The sequence below is a fragment of the Thalassophryne amazonica genome, chromosome 1 (assembly GCF_902500255.1).
Source record: "Thalassophryne amazonica chromosome 1, fThaAma1.1, whole genome shotgun sequence".
NCBI lineage: Eukaryota > Metazoa > Chordata > Actinopteri > Batrachoidiformes > Batrachoididae > Thalassophryne > Thalassophryne amazonica.
The window spans coordinates 135205477-135218484 of NC_047103.1; the positions used below are offsets into that span (position 1 = coordinate 135205477).

Here is a 13008-nt window from a genome sequence, read left to right on the forward strand (position 1 = left end):
CCTGCAGATTTTGTATTTCCCTGCAAACAGAACTTGTCAATGTAAAAAGGTAATCTAAAAAACTGAAAAGCTGTTGGTTCAGATGGAATGCCGATAATGGAATGCAAGACAATTATGCCGATATCGGACCCAATCTTCCCTTTTGTTGGAACGGACCTTCAGACAACTTTATTGATCCCAAAAAACGGCAATTACATTTACACTCCAATTACCCCTAGACAAGATACAGCAATTAATCCACAATTATTACTTGTTTACCGTAATAATGGCACACATCAAAATTAAAGACAACACATATACATTTCCTTCACCAAGGCTGTAGATTCTTCTGGGGGCAGAGCAGGGAATTTGGCCTTCAGGAGCCGATAAGGCTGCCATGTTGATGTTTGGCGGAGAGATACAGAATTCTATTTATTGCACCCCTGACCGTCGAGAGTCCAAATTTATTAAGAATATTCTCTGGTCCTCAGCAGTACAATTCCTTTGCAATGCAGTGATTTGTTCCGAGATTGAATCCATTCTGCATTTGAGTTCAAGAGTTCACACAGTCTGAGATTACACAGCATTGCCCAACTCATTAATTATGACGGACTGATGAGGGGACAAAATTCTGGAAGAAGCCGTCTTGCTAATAGTCTTGTGGGTCAGGGCAGCGCACAAACCAATCAGCACCAAACCTCCCACTATAAAGCGAATACGAATGAATCCTCAACGTCTTCCACAGAGAGTGGAGCCACATGTCACATTCCATTCTCTCAGCCGTCGAGAGCAAAGCCCACTGGGTAGGGTCCATCCGGGCACGCAGGGTCCCCAAACCCTGATCTCCTTGTCAAAAACAAATGGTGTCAATGGCGTTGACAGACCAGCTGATCAATTCCATAGTTAATCCAAATCATAATTTGAAGAATTCACAGTCTGGTGAAGCTGGGACTTTGAAGGTCGGAGCAGAGATAGAGAGGAGAAAGGAGGTGAGTAGACGGGAGGAATGCGACCGTCCTTGCTGGAGTCCAAGCTGTCCTTTTACAACAGTCTTGTTGTGTGGGCCGCTGAAGAGGAGGTACTGCTGGCCCACCACCACAAGATGGCGCCCTGCTTGAAGTGCGGGCTTCAAGCACGAGAGGGCGTCGGAGCGACCAGGAGTGACAGCTGTCACTCATCATCCGTACCAGCTGTCACTCATCCACTACTCATCACCACCAACATAAAGGCCGGACTGCAACTCCACCTCCCCGCCGAGAAATCAGCTACCATTCAGGTAATTTTCTATGCTGAACAAAACCTTGTGTAATAGTCTGAACTTCTTTTGCAGCCGTTTTCCTGTGGTGTTGCCTTATCTGTGGGATTGGCGTTTGGTGTGATCAGCGACGGCTTCGCTTCACACCCCAACCAGATAAGTGGTTAGACAGGAGCTGCACAAGTGTGTGATTGGAGGTGGAGGTGCTCCTCCTTACTGAATACAGACTGTGGGATTACTGAGTGTGCAAACTCACACTCATCAGGACTGTCTCTGTTCTCTGCCAGCAGTACCGGGTCTGACTGCTGAAGACAGCGGCCACCTGGGGCGCAGGGCTTGGCGGCTCCGGTGTTCTTCAGCTCCGTTGGTGGTGGAAGCTGTGTGAGATCCGGCTCTTCTCTTGCCAGGCGTCTTCTATCGTCGAGCCTGCCCACACGTCACCTGGTGTATAATTGACAGTCCACCATATTGTTATTGTCTGTACGTCATTGTGCGATTCACAACATTAAATTGTTACTTTTGGCTTATCCATTGTCCGTTCATTAACGCCCCCTGTTGTGGGTCCGTGTCACGACACTTTCACAACAAGTCTCACACAACTGTACACCCAAAACATCAACATGAAATTGTTTAACAATTTACCTCGGTCACACTCCATGCATCCATTGATGAGAGAGGGAAAGATGACCAGGACTCAGTCCAGTTCTCAGACTGACCTCACCTTTAATACAGGGAATGAACCAAAGTAACAATAATAGAGAGTCTCTGGGTTCATGCTTAGTTTGCCATAACAGTCAGGCTCTGAACAGGACCCCCTTCTACCTCTTCCTGAACCCATATATACTATCTGAGTTTCTGTCTAAACATTGCATCACTATGCTGAGATGTTTTATTCTTTCTTGATTGGTCCACTTCTCATCCTGCGCACATTGCAGCCTTCTGTGCTTGACATGTGGTGTCCTTCAGGATAATTACATAAAAAGGAGTTGTTTTGTGCATTCAACCATGTCTCATTGTAGCCACAGAATGCCTGACCTAGTTATCAGTTTCCCACAGTCTGTCTACACAGTTTCTTGTTTTTTTTTCCCCACACACACTCAGCAGGTGCACAGTAGTTACACAATAACAGCATTTACTGGCAGTTACAAAAGATCACTTTAGGTTATGCTAATATAAATGCAAATACAATGCAAACCACTTAATAGACAACTGACAGTGGATAATACAAGAAAACAGTACACCTTATTAATAAAACGCATAAGCAGTCGACACATAAACTAGACACGTAGCACAATTGATAAACGCATTATTTTGCATAATATCTTCTTCACCCTTCCAACAATCTTAAGGACGCCCCGACAATTGTGATGACGCTAAAGATAATCTTATCAAATATTCCTGCCATGTGTAGTGTGTTAAGAGTGCTCTGATCTGCTCGGAAGGACGTCAGGGACTCCGATTGCAAATTGGGGATATTCAACATGTTGGATTGTCTTGGCCCAATATTGCAGCATGTGTGGTGTCTTCCGACCACAAATGAGCATGCACCCTGCTGAATGTGGTGTGCAGCCAATCAGAAAGCGAGGTGACGGACGCACGGAGTGAAATCTAAAATTAAAACAGCTGTTATGGCTTACCAGACATCCGATGGTCGCGCTGTCTCCATGCCTTTAAAGAATGCCTTTTCTTTTTCTTTTGTTTTTTTTTTTGTCCTCTGTTGTAAATAGTCCACAAAGTATCTCCATTTGTTTACTCTGAAGTCACGTTTAATTTCAAGAGATTTTGCAAGATTTCCTGTCTGACCTGGGAAAGTTCATGTGTGAAATCTGTTCGTGTGTGGCGTTGTTGTCCTTACCATGTGGCTGCACACCACACACTGGACGACCAACACTGTTAGATCTATGATTTTTTTTTATCTCCACGTGTGTGGTCTCCCAGGTTTTGGAAACCTACAGACAATTTTAAAATTCTGCCATGTGAACCAGGCTTTAGATTGCAGAAGGTCACCTGCAGCTCAACCTTCTTCCCCTTGCCAGGAAAGACTGCTTAAAAACAAAACAAAATCATACGGACCTACACCTGAACACAAAAATACTGACAATTAGGAAAATAAAGCGTGAATATTCAGCATCAGAAAATTTCAAGTTTAAATGTGATCACTTGGTTCCTCATACGGCCACCTGCATAACTATGAGTCCACCCTAATTTTTAACCGTCTACTGTGTGTGTAAGTCTATTATTATATAGACAGGCTGAATGGGAGGAAGGAACAAGATTCTAATTTGGTATCTCTGAATGGGTCATTTTTAAAATAATAACAATACTCTACACTGAACTGCCAGGTTTAGGTGGTTTTGCACAGGGATTTGTTTCTAAACCAGATATTATAACATCGTCTAGAAAAGACGATGTTATAATATCTGGTTTAGAAACAAAACATCGGTCTTATGCAAGGGTAGTGGATTCTAGTGGAGCCAATGGGGAGGATGCACCACCTGAAGAACTTCAAACATTGGAACAACAAGTTACAATTTTTTTATATCAAAAAGGTGTTGTCATCCATCAACACACTATATCAGACTGTCATACTATACCATCCAAAGATAGTAAAAAACTATTTGCCATTATTATACGATTTACAAGCAGAAAATACAAAAATGAATTATTAAGACAGGCAAAGAATCTGAAAGGAACAAGTGTCTACATAAATGAGCATCTAACGGAAAAAAAAATGCAGATATTGCTAGGGAAGCAAGACTACTAAAAAAACAGAAACACATTGTTGCTACATGGGTCTGGAACTGTAGGGTGTGGATTAGAGTGAAAGAAGGAACAAATGGCATACAAATCAAAAACATGGATGACCTTACAAAACACAGACCTGAACAGACAATTAAGTATGATGCCAGTTGGTAATTTGACCAACAAAAATCAGATCAAACATGGAAACAGATGATAAAATATATGACAGACACCAACATTGATGAAAGTATATCTGACTTAAAAACAATTGGATGTGAGTATTATATGGAAGAACAGCTAAATAGTGAAAAAAATGACAGAAGATACCCTGTCACTTATACATATAAACAGCCGAAGCTTCTATTGTAAAATGTCAAAAATAAAAGATTATTTAAATCAGTTTAAAAACAGATTCAGCATTGTTGCAATCACAGAATCTTGGCTTAAAGATGACCTCATGGCTGATGTTCAAATGGAGGGATATGAGCTGTATTTTGTAAACAGAAGAGATAAAAAAAAGGCGGAGGTATTGCTTTGTACACAAAAACAGATCTGACATGTACAATTGTAGAAGAAATGACAATTACAGATGATGTCATAGAAATTGTAACAGTGGAAATTGTACATGAAACATCTAAGAATATTCTAATCAGTTGTGTATACAGAGCACCAGACTCTTGCGTTGTGAAATTTACAGATAAAATAATAGAATTATTCCATCAAATCAAAAACAAAACGCTTTTTATGTGTGGAGACTTTAACATTAATATAGAAAGCTCCAGTTGCCAAAGAACAAGTGATTTTGTGAATTCAATGTATAGTTTGGGTTTATTCCCCTTGATAACAAAACCAACCAGAATTACATCGCAAAGTGCAACTGTAATTGACAATATATTCACAAATAGAACAGATGAAATGATTAAGATTGGGATCTTGATGACAGATCTTAGTGATCATTTACCAGTCTTTTCAATATTTAAATACAAAAATTGGTACAAGAAAAAAACTGTTATAAATTTTAAAAGAGATAAGTCAGTAAAAGCCTTAGAGACATTAAATTATGACCTTAAAAATCAAAATTGGGAAAAAGTTTATGTCGGCGACGTTAATGTAGCATATAATTCATTTATGAAAATACTGATGAAATCATATAATAAAAACTGTAAATTAATCAAAATTAGTAAGAAAAGAGTAAATAAACCATGGCTGACTAAGGGAATAAAAAAATGCTTGTGTAAAGAAAAACTATTTATACAGGTGCTTTTAAAAAAATGCAAACAAAGGAAACAGAACACAGATACAAAAAATATAAAAATAAACTATTGACAATAATTAGGAAACAAAAAAAAATATTATTATAGTGAACAATTAAATAAGAGTAAAGATAATATAAAGGCAACATGGGGAATTATAAATAGTGTGATTAAAAGTGATGGAGCGAAATCAACTTTTCCAAATTACTTTGTCAAGGAAAATAAAGAGATATATGACATAAAAGAAGTTGCAAATGAGTTTAATAATTATTTTTCAAATGTGGGATCAAGTCTGGTGGGAAATAAACTAATAGTAGAAGATAAATTAAATACACTTGTAAACACGGTCAATAGTATTTTCCTTGACAATGTGGAAAATGATGAAATAAGAAATATTGTAAAAAACTGTGTAAGCAAAAGATCAACTGACTATGAAGATTTAGACATGATGACTGTAAAAAGTATAATAGAAACTGTTATTGAACCATTCACTTACATTTGTAATCTGTCTCTGTCAACAGGAATTTTCCCAGACAAAATGAAAATTGCCAAGGTAGTCATATAAAAATGGAGACAAACATAATTTTTCAAATTACAGGCCAGTGTCATTGCTTCCACAGTTTTCTAAAATTATGGAAAAAGTTTTTGTGACAAGGTTGGACAAATTCATTGAGAAACATCGTATTTTAAATAACGCTCAGTATGGATTCAGAACAAAACATTCGACAGCTATGGCAATTATGGAATTAACAGAGAAAATATCAACAATAGATAATAAGGATTATTTTGTAAGTATTTTTATCGACCTGAAAAAGCTTTTGATGTTATCGACCACTCAAGATTGCTTCACAAGTTACAACAATATGGAATTAGAGGTATTGCACATCAGTGGGTAAAAAGCTACTTAGCAAATAGAAAACAGTTTGTTCAGATAAATAATACTAAATCAGAATTGTGTAACATTATTTATGGAGTACCACAAGGGTCGGTACTTGGACCCAAACTGTATTTTGTATATCAATGACTTTGTGAATGTATCTAAAGTAATTGGCAGCATATTATTTGCTGATGACACAGCATTATTTTATTCTGGATCAGATATACAGGAAGTAGTACAAGTGATAAATACAGAGTTGGAAAAAGTTAAACATTGGTTTGATATAAACAGATTGTCACTAAATCTTAATAAGACAAATTTCATATTATTTAATGACAGAGTGGAAAAAAATGATGTGTCATTAAAAATAGATGGAATGGACATACAAAGGGTAAAAGAAACGAAATTTCTAGGAGTCATGATTGATGAAGATCTTACATGGAAGTCACACATAAATTACACAAAAGAAAAAATAGTGAAAGCCATTGCTGTTTTGCATAAAGTAAAATTTTCGTTGAATAGTTATCGTTTAACATTGTACAATTCATTGATTGTCCCATATTTAACTTACTGCGTAGAAATCTAGGGATCAACATGTAAAACTTATACACCATTATTTATTCTGCAGAAAAGAGCTTTAAAAATGATTAGCAATAGTCGTTTTAGAGATCCATCTAATCCATTATTCATTAAGTATAGGGTACTTAAATTTCATGATTTAGTTGATTTGAAATATTACAAACAATGCACCAAGCTAATAAAAATACCTTACCAATAAACATTCAAAATATGTTTGAAAAAAGAGTAAGTAGTTATAATCTGAAAGGAATAGAAGTCTTTAAAAAAACAAGATTCGGAACCAAAGTAAAGGAACGGAGTATTGCAGTGAATGGTGTAAAATTATGGAACAACCTCAACAAAGAAATCAAAGAATCAAGGTCGCTTAAATTATTTAAAAAACATATTAAACTACACTCAACAAAAATATAAACGTAACACTTTTGGTTTTGCTCCCATTTTGTATGAGATAAACTCAAAGATCTAAAACTTTTTCCACATACACAATATCACCATTTCCCTCAAATATTGTTCACAAACCAGTCTAAATCTGTGATAGTGAGCACTTCTCCTTTGCTGAGATAATCCATCCCACCTCACAGGTGTGCCATATCAAGATGCTGATTAGACACCATGATTAGTGCACAGGTGTGCCTTAGACTGTCCACAATAAAAGGCCACTCTGAAAGGTGCAGTTTTGTTTTATTGGGGGGGGATACCAGTCAGTATCTGGTGTGACCACCATTTGCCTCATGCAGTGCAACACATCTCCTTCGCATAGAGTTGATCAGGTTGTCAATTGTGGCCTGTGGAATGTTGTTCCACTCCTCTTCAATGGCTGTGCGAAGTTGCTGGATATTGGCAGGAACTGGTACACGCCGGCGTATACGCCGGTCCAGAGCATCCCAAACATGCTCAATGGGTGACATGTCTGGTGAGTATGCCGGCCATGCAAGAACTGGGACATTTTCAGCTTCCAAGAATTGTGTACAGATCCTTGTAACATGGGGCCGTGCATTATCCTGCTGCAACATGAGGTGATGTTCTTGGATGTATGGCACAACAATGGGCCTCAGGATCTCTTCACGGTATCTCTGTGCATTCAAAATGCCATCAATAAAATGCACCTGTGTTCTTCGTCCATAACAGACGCCTACCCATACCATAACCTCACCACCACCATGGGCCACTCGATCCACAACATTGACATCAGAAAACCGCTCACCCACACGACGCCACACACGCTGTCTGCCATCTGCCTGGGGCAACTGTTTGTTGTGATTTGGCGCTATATAAATAAAATTTATTGATTGATAGTGTGAACTGGGATTCATCCGTGAAGAGAACACCTCTCCAACGTGCCAAACGCCAGCGAATGTGAGCATTTGCCCACTCAAGTCGGTTACGACGACGAACTGGATTCAGGTTGAGACCCCGATGAGGACGACGAGCATGCAGATGAGCTTCCCTGAGATGGTTTCTGACAGTTTGTGCAGAAATTCTTTGGTTATGCAAACCAATTGTTTCAGCAGCTGTCCGAGTGGCTGGTCTCAGATGATGTTGGAGGTGAACATGCTGGATGTGGAGGTCCTGGGCTGGTGTGGTTACACGTGGTCTGCGGTTGTGAGGCTGGTTGGATGTACTGCCAAATTCTCTGAAACGCCTTTGGAGACGGCTTATGGTAGAGAAATGAACATTCAATACACGAGCAACAGCTCTGGTTGACATTCCTGCTGTCAACATGCCAACTGTACGCTCCCTCAAATCTTGCGACATCTGTGGCATTGTGCTGTGTGATAAAACTGCACCTTTCAGAGTGGCCTTTTACTGTGGGCAGTCTAAGGCACACCTGTGCACTAATCATGGTGTCTAATCAGCATCTTGATATGGCACACCTGTGAGGTGGGATGGATTATCTCAGCAAAGGAGAAGTGCTCACTATCACAGATTCAGACTGGTTTGTGAACAATATTTGAGGGAAATGGTGATATTGTGTATGTGGAAAAAGTTTTAGATCTTTGAGTTCATCTCATACAAAATGGGAGCAAAACCAAAAGTGTTGCGTTTATATTTTTGTTGAGTGTAGATGTATTAAGTAAGTATGAAACTATGAAAGAAGTCAGTGGGTTGTGACAAAGTCTAAAATGTAATCTGTTAATAATGTCTAAAATGTTTTAAGTCTAAAATGTATGTAACCTGTTAAAAACGTAATCTTTTAAATAATGGCTAAAATTATGAAATAAGTCAGTGGTATGTGACAAAGTCAAAAAATGTAATCTGTTAAATAATGTTGAATAATGATGCTTAAAATTGAAAGACTGTATTGTAAAAAGGGGCAGAAAATATAAGATTTGTTCTTCCCTCTGCTCCTTTTCATTCAATGTCTTGTAATATATTCATTTCTGCTTTTCTATTTTTCTTTTAAATGAATGAAATCTGTCCGCACGTCTTTCATTACAAAATCTCCTTTAACATTGGAATGTCCGGATAAACTGCTGATCCCGAGCTCTTCTGAGACTTCTGTTCTCTCACGACGTCCTGGGTCAACAGAGACTTAAATTTGGACGCTTTCAGCTCGAAACAGGCAGACGACGGCGGCTCGGGGCGCCCTGCCGCTCCATGGGGAGTCCTTAAAGCGACAGTAACACTCCATAATCTCTCATCAGCCGTTCAAATTTTCACCGAAAACCAGCTGAAATTCTCGAATGGTGTCCACTCGGATGCGCCTCACAGTTTTTGAAAAAATTTTGATCAAGCAAAGCGGCAGTCTCTGAGCCATTCCTGAACAATGAAAAAAAAGACGAGAGGGGTGGACCAGTGCTCACTCAAAGCCTGCCCACAGGCGAATGACGCAACCAACAGGCGTGGAAAAACACGCATGCGCACGAGGGTTCAAGGTTGGCTGATGTAATCGCACGTGATTCAAATCCATATAGTTTTTGAAAAAAATAAAAAGGACCGTTACTTTATTGACAGACCTCGTACATGGATCACCGTCAGATAGGTGTCCCATCTCGACCGTGCCCGGAGACTTTTGAACAGGTGAATCACATTCTGGGTCACCCTCTGATTTTGACCAACTGTGTCAACTTCCGCAGATGGCTGTCAGAATGTTTTGGAACTGAAATCCAACACTTTTCAGATGAGAGCCAATTCATACATTCTATATCACTCTGCGTGATTCCAGCTATCTGTGAGGGGGGGTATTACTAATGGGCTATTCCACAGAGCACTGGCTCTCATCACAGATGAATTCGACAACACACCTTGGGCCTTCAGTCAAGCACTCTGTAAAATGGAAAGATGTAGGACTGGACAGATAGGGTAATAACAAGATGGGAAATTCTAGTGTCTTGAAAGAGGTAGTTTAGAGCAGTGATTCTCAACCGGGGTGCCGTGATCGATCATCAGGGGTGCCGTGGGCAATTATCAATATCACCATTATCGGGTGTATGTGCTGTAATAGTGTGGCAGATGGTGTAATGCTCTTTTATTCCAGTAGATGGCACCAAACCGCGCAGTAGCGCTGAGCCGTGTGCCGACAAGGAGGCGTGATCGCCATTTTAATTCCGGGCAAGTTAGTGATTTGTGTGCATAGAAGTTCGCTTAGTTTCGTCAAGTAACAGGTGGAATATGCTGGAAAGCTGTGCATGTTGGCAAAGTCACAAACGGAGGAACAAGGGAGACAATATTTCCTTCCATAAGTAAGTGGTTTTGGTTATTGTTGTCACTTTGACCGTGATATTTGGATGATAAACAGCTGTATGTCTCCTGTCGTACCTGTGTCGCCCGATGACACAGATCATTAATTTCACTTATGTCTAGTTGATATTTTCCACTGCTAGACCAATGTCTAGTTAAAATTCTTGTCGTTAGTGACTAAAAATTGTTCGACAAGACTGGGGAGTTTTTTTTTTTTTTGCACCTTAAAATAATGAGTTTAATGGCCCGCGCTGTGCTGCCACACACACAGATGTGCACACACACACCGCTGACTTCATGAATGAAACTCGGTCAATAAAGGATAATTGTGTAAAAATGTAATATATATAAATGTATTGTGATGGTTTTAGGAGCCGCACTGCGTTGAACACAGCAGCAGCTCAGCCGAGCAGCGTAGCTTATCAGCGCAGATCCGTGTAACTTTCAACACTAATATTTGTGAATGTGTGTGTGTCAGAGTAAATTTAATACTTTCCTGACATAATTTAATGTAATTTAATTTTACTGGCTCGATATCCAGTACAAAATTGCATTTTAACACGTATTTTGTGAGCATTTTTCTGAGTGTGTTCAGTCGCGACTCTCCATTGAAAATGCATTAACATCCGGGTACTTCATCAATATTTTGCCGGTTAGGAGACGTCATGTCGCTGTCCATGAAGGGACCTTTTCGTTTAGTGTGCAGCAATGGGACTGCGCTCTCTAGTTCTCATATACAGCTCCATGACTATAGTATACTATGTTACGTCATATCTGTACCGCACGTGTTGCTAATGTGCTAACACACCGTGTAGAGACAGTCGAGTTAGTGCTGCATGACACGTGACACATGACAGTGGTGTGCCGCAGGATTTTGTAAATATAAAAAGGGTACCGCGACTCAAAAAAGGTTGAAAATCACTGGTTTAGAGAGCTGCCATTAAATACAATCATAACAGTGAATGCTGTTTGTACAGAATGTTAAAATGTTTTACCTTCATATAATATCGGCCTTTCTACTCAGCTTTTCAAAACGTTGCACCTGGAGTAATAAGGATTTGTACAATTCAACCAATTTACATTTTAGAAAAAGTAAGAATGTCTGAGGCAGAAAGCGGTGTGATGGTTTTTCTTCTTGCCTCTGTGGGAATGCTGGCAAGATGGAGTCTACACCTTGATTAAGAAACAGATGGACTGAAAGAAAAGCAGAGCCACAAACGGCGACACACATCAGGTGTGTCAGAGTGTTAGACAAACAAAATATGGATCCTTTTTGAAGGAGAGAGTTTCTCAACACTCTTTATCCCATATCAGCTCTTGTTTACAGGCCTGTCCCCGTACAGCCGGTCATCCTGCAGGGAGGGAGTGAGGAAGCAATAATCTGGGTACTGAGGATTAGGACGGCAGCCTGGTTAGGAGAAATATCCCCCATTGGTCTCAATCTGGCACGTTAGCCATCAGTGAAATGAGAGGAAATAAGATAGGGGAAAGAATGCCGATACCATTGGAGACTCAACTCAAGAATTAAGATCAGCGAGAGTCAGCTAAAAACAGACAGACCAGCCACACTGCATCAACCCCAATTTCTCCTGCAGCTGATACCACAAAAACTGCCGGGGAACTAGGTGAATAGAAATAACGCAATAAAACAATCATAGGAACAGCCGAGCTGCAATGATTAATCAACTAAGAATTGCTTATTAAATTAATAATAAAGCTATTGAGATAACTGAAAAATTATTTTGAGTGTTGAGTATAGATTCTTGAATTCAGCTTCATAAATGTGAATATTTTTGTGTTTTCTTGACTTGTCTTGGGCCATCAACTGAGTATCTTTGGGTTGTGGCCAAAGATTTGAGGATCTTTTTTGAAAAAAAAATTACCAAATGAATAAATAAATAAATACTAAAAACAAAAGCACTCCTACAAAATATTCATTCATTTTCTGCCTCTTATCCAGATCCAGGACGTGGTGACTACCTCATCCCACAATTCCTTATCCTCAGAAAAGTCCTCCACATTCTGTGGTTGTCTGATGCTTCAGACTGGGCTTCTGACTGGCCAAAGATCCAGTGTGGGGTGTTTATTCAGCACCAAGGGAGAGAGGACAGTTCCTGTGGCTGTGTGTTTTTATTTGGACATCAGAATGCACCCAGGACAGAAGGTGCTGCAAAGAAGGAAGGTCATTTGCTGTCCTCGCTGTTGCAGCTGCACTGAACAACAGCACAGCGGAGAAGATGCTATTGGCACAGGAACGTCGCAATGTCATAATCCCAGAATGAGCCAGATTCAAGTCACATTTGCGGTCTGACCTTGGCAAATCCTGTTCAAATCCGGCTGCCCCAGGATGCATATTATAGATATATATATATATATATACACACACTCAACAAAAATATAAACGCAACACTTTTGGTTTTGCTCCCATTTTGTATGAGATGAACTCAAAGATCTAAAACTTTTTCCACATACACAATATCACCATTTCCCTCAAATATTGTTCACAAACCAGTCTAAATCTGTGCTAGTGAGCACTTCTCCTTTGCTGAGATAATCCATCCCACCTCACAGGTGTGCCATATCAAGATGGTGATTAGACACCATGATTAGTGCACAGGTGTGCCTTAGGCTGTCCACAATAA

At 39.6% G+C, this 13008-nt stretch overlaps 1 protein-coding gene across 3 annotated transcripts in view; it reads right to left on the reverse strand.

The window, feature by feature from the left end:
- The window catches only part of appa (amyloid beta (A4) precursor protein a), a 134819-nt gene that overhangs the window by 84044 nt on the left and 37767 nt on the right, over positions 1–13008 (reverse strand). The gene's annotated exons all lie outside the window — the stretch shown is intronic.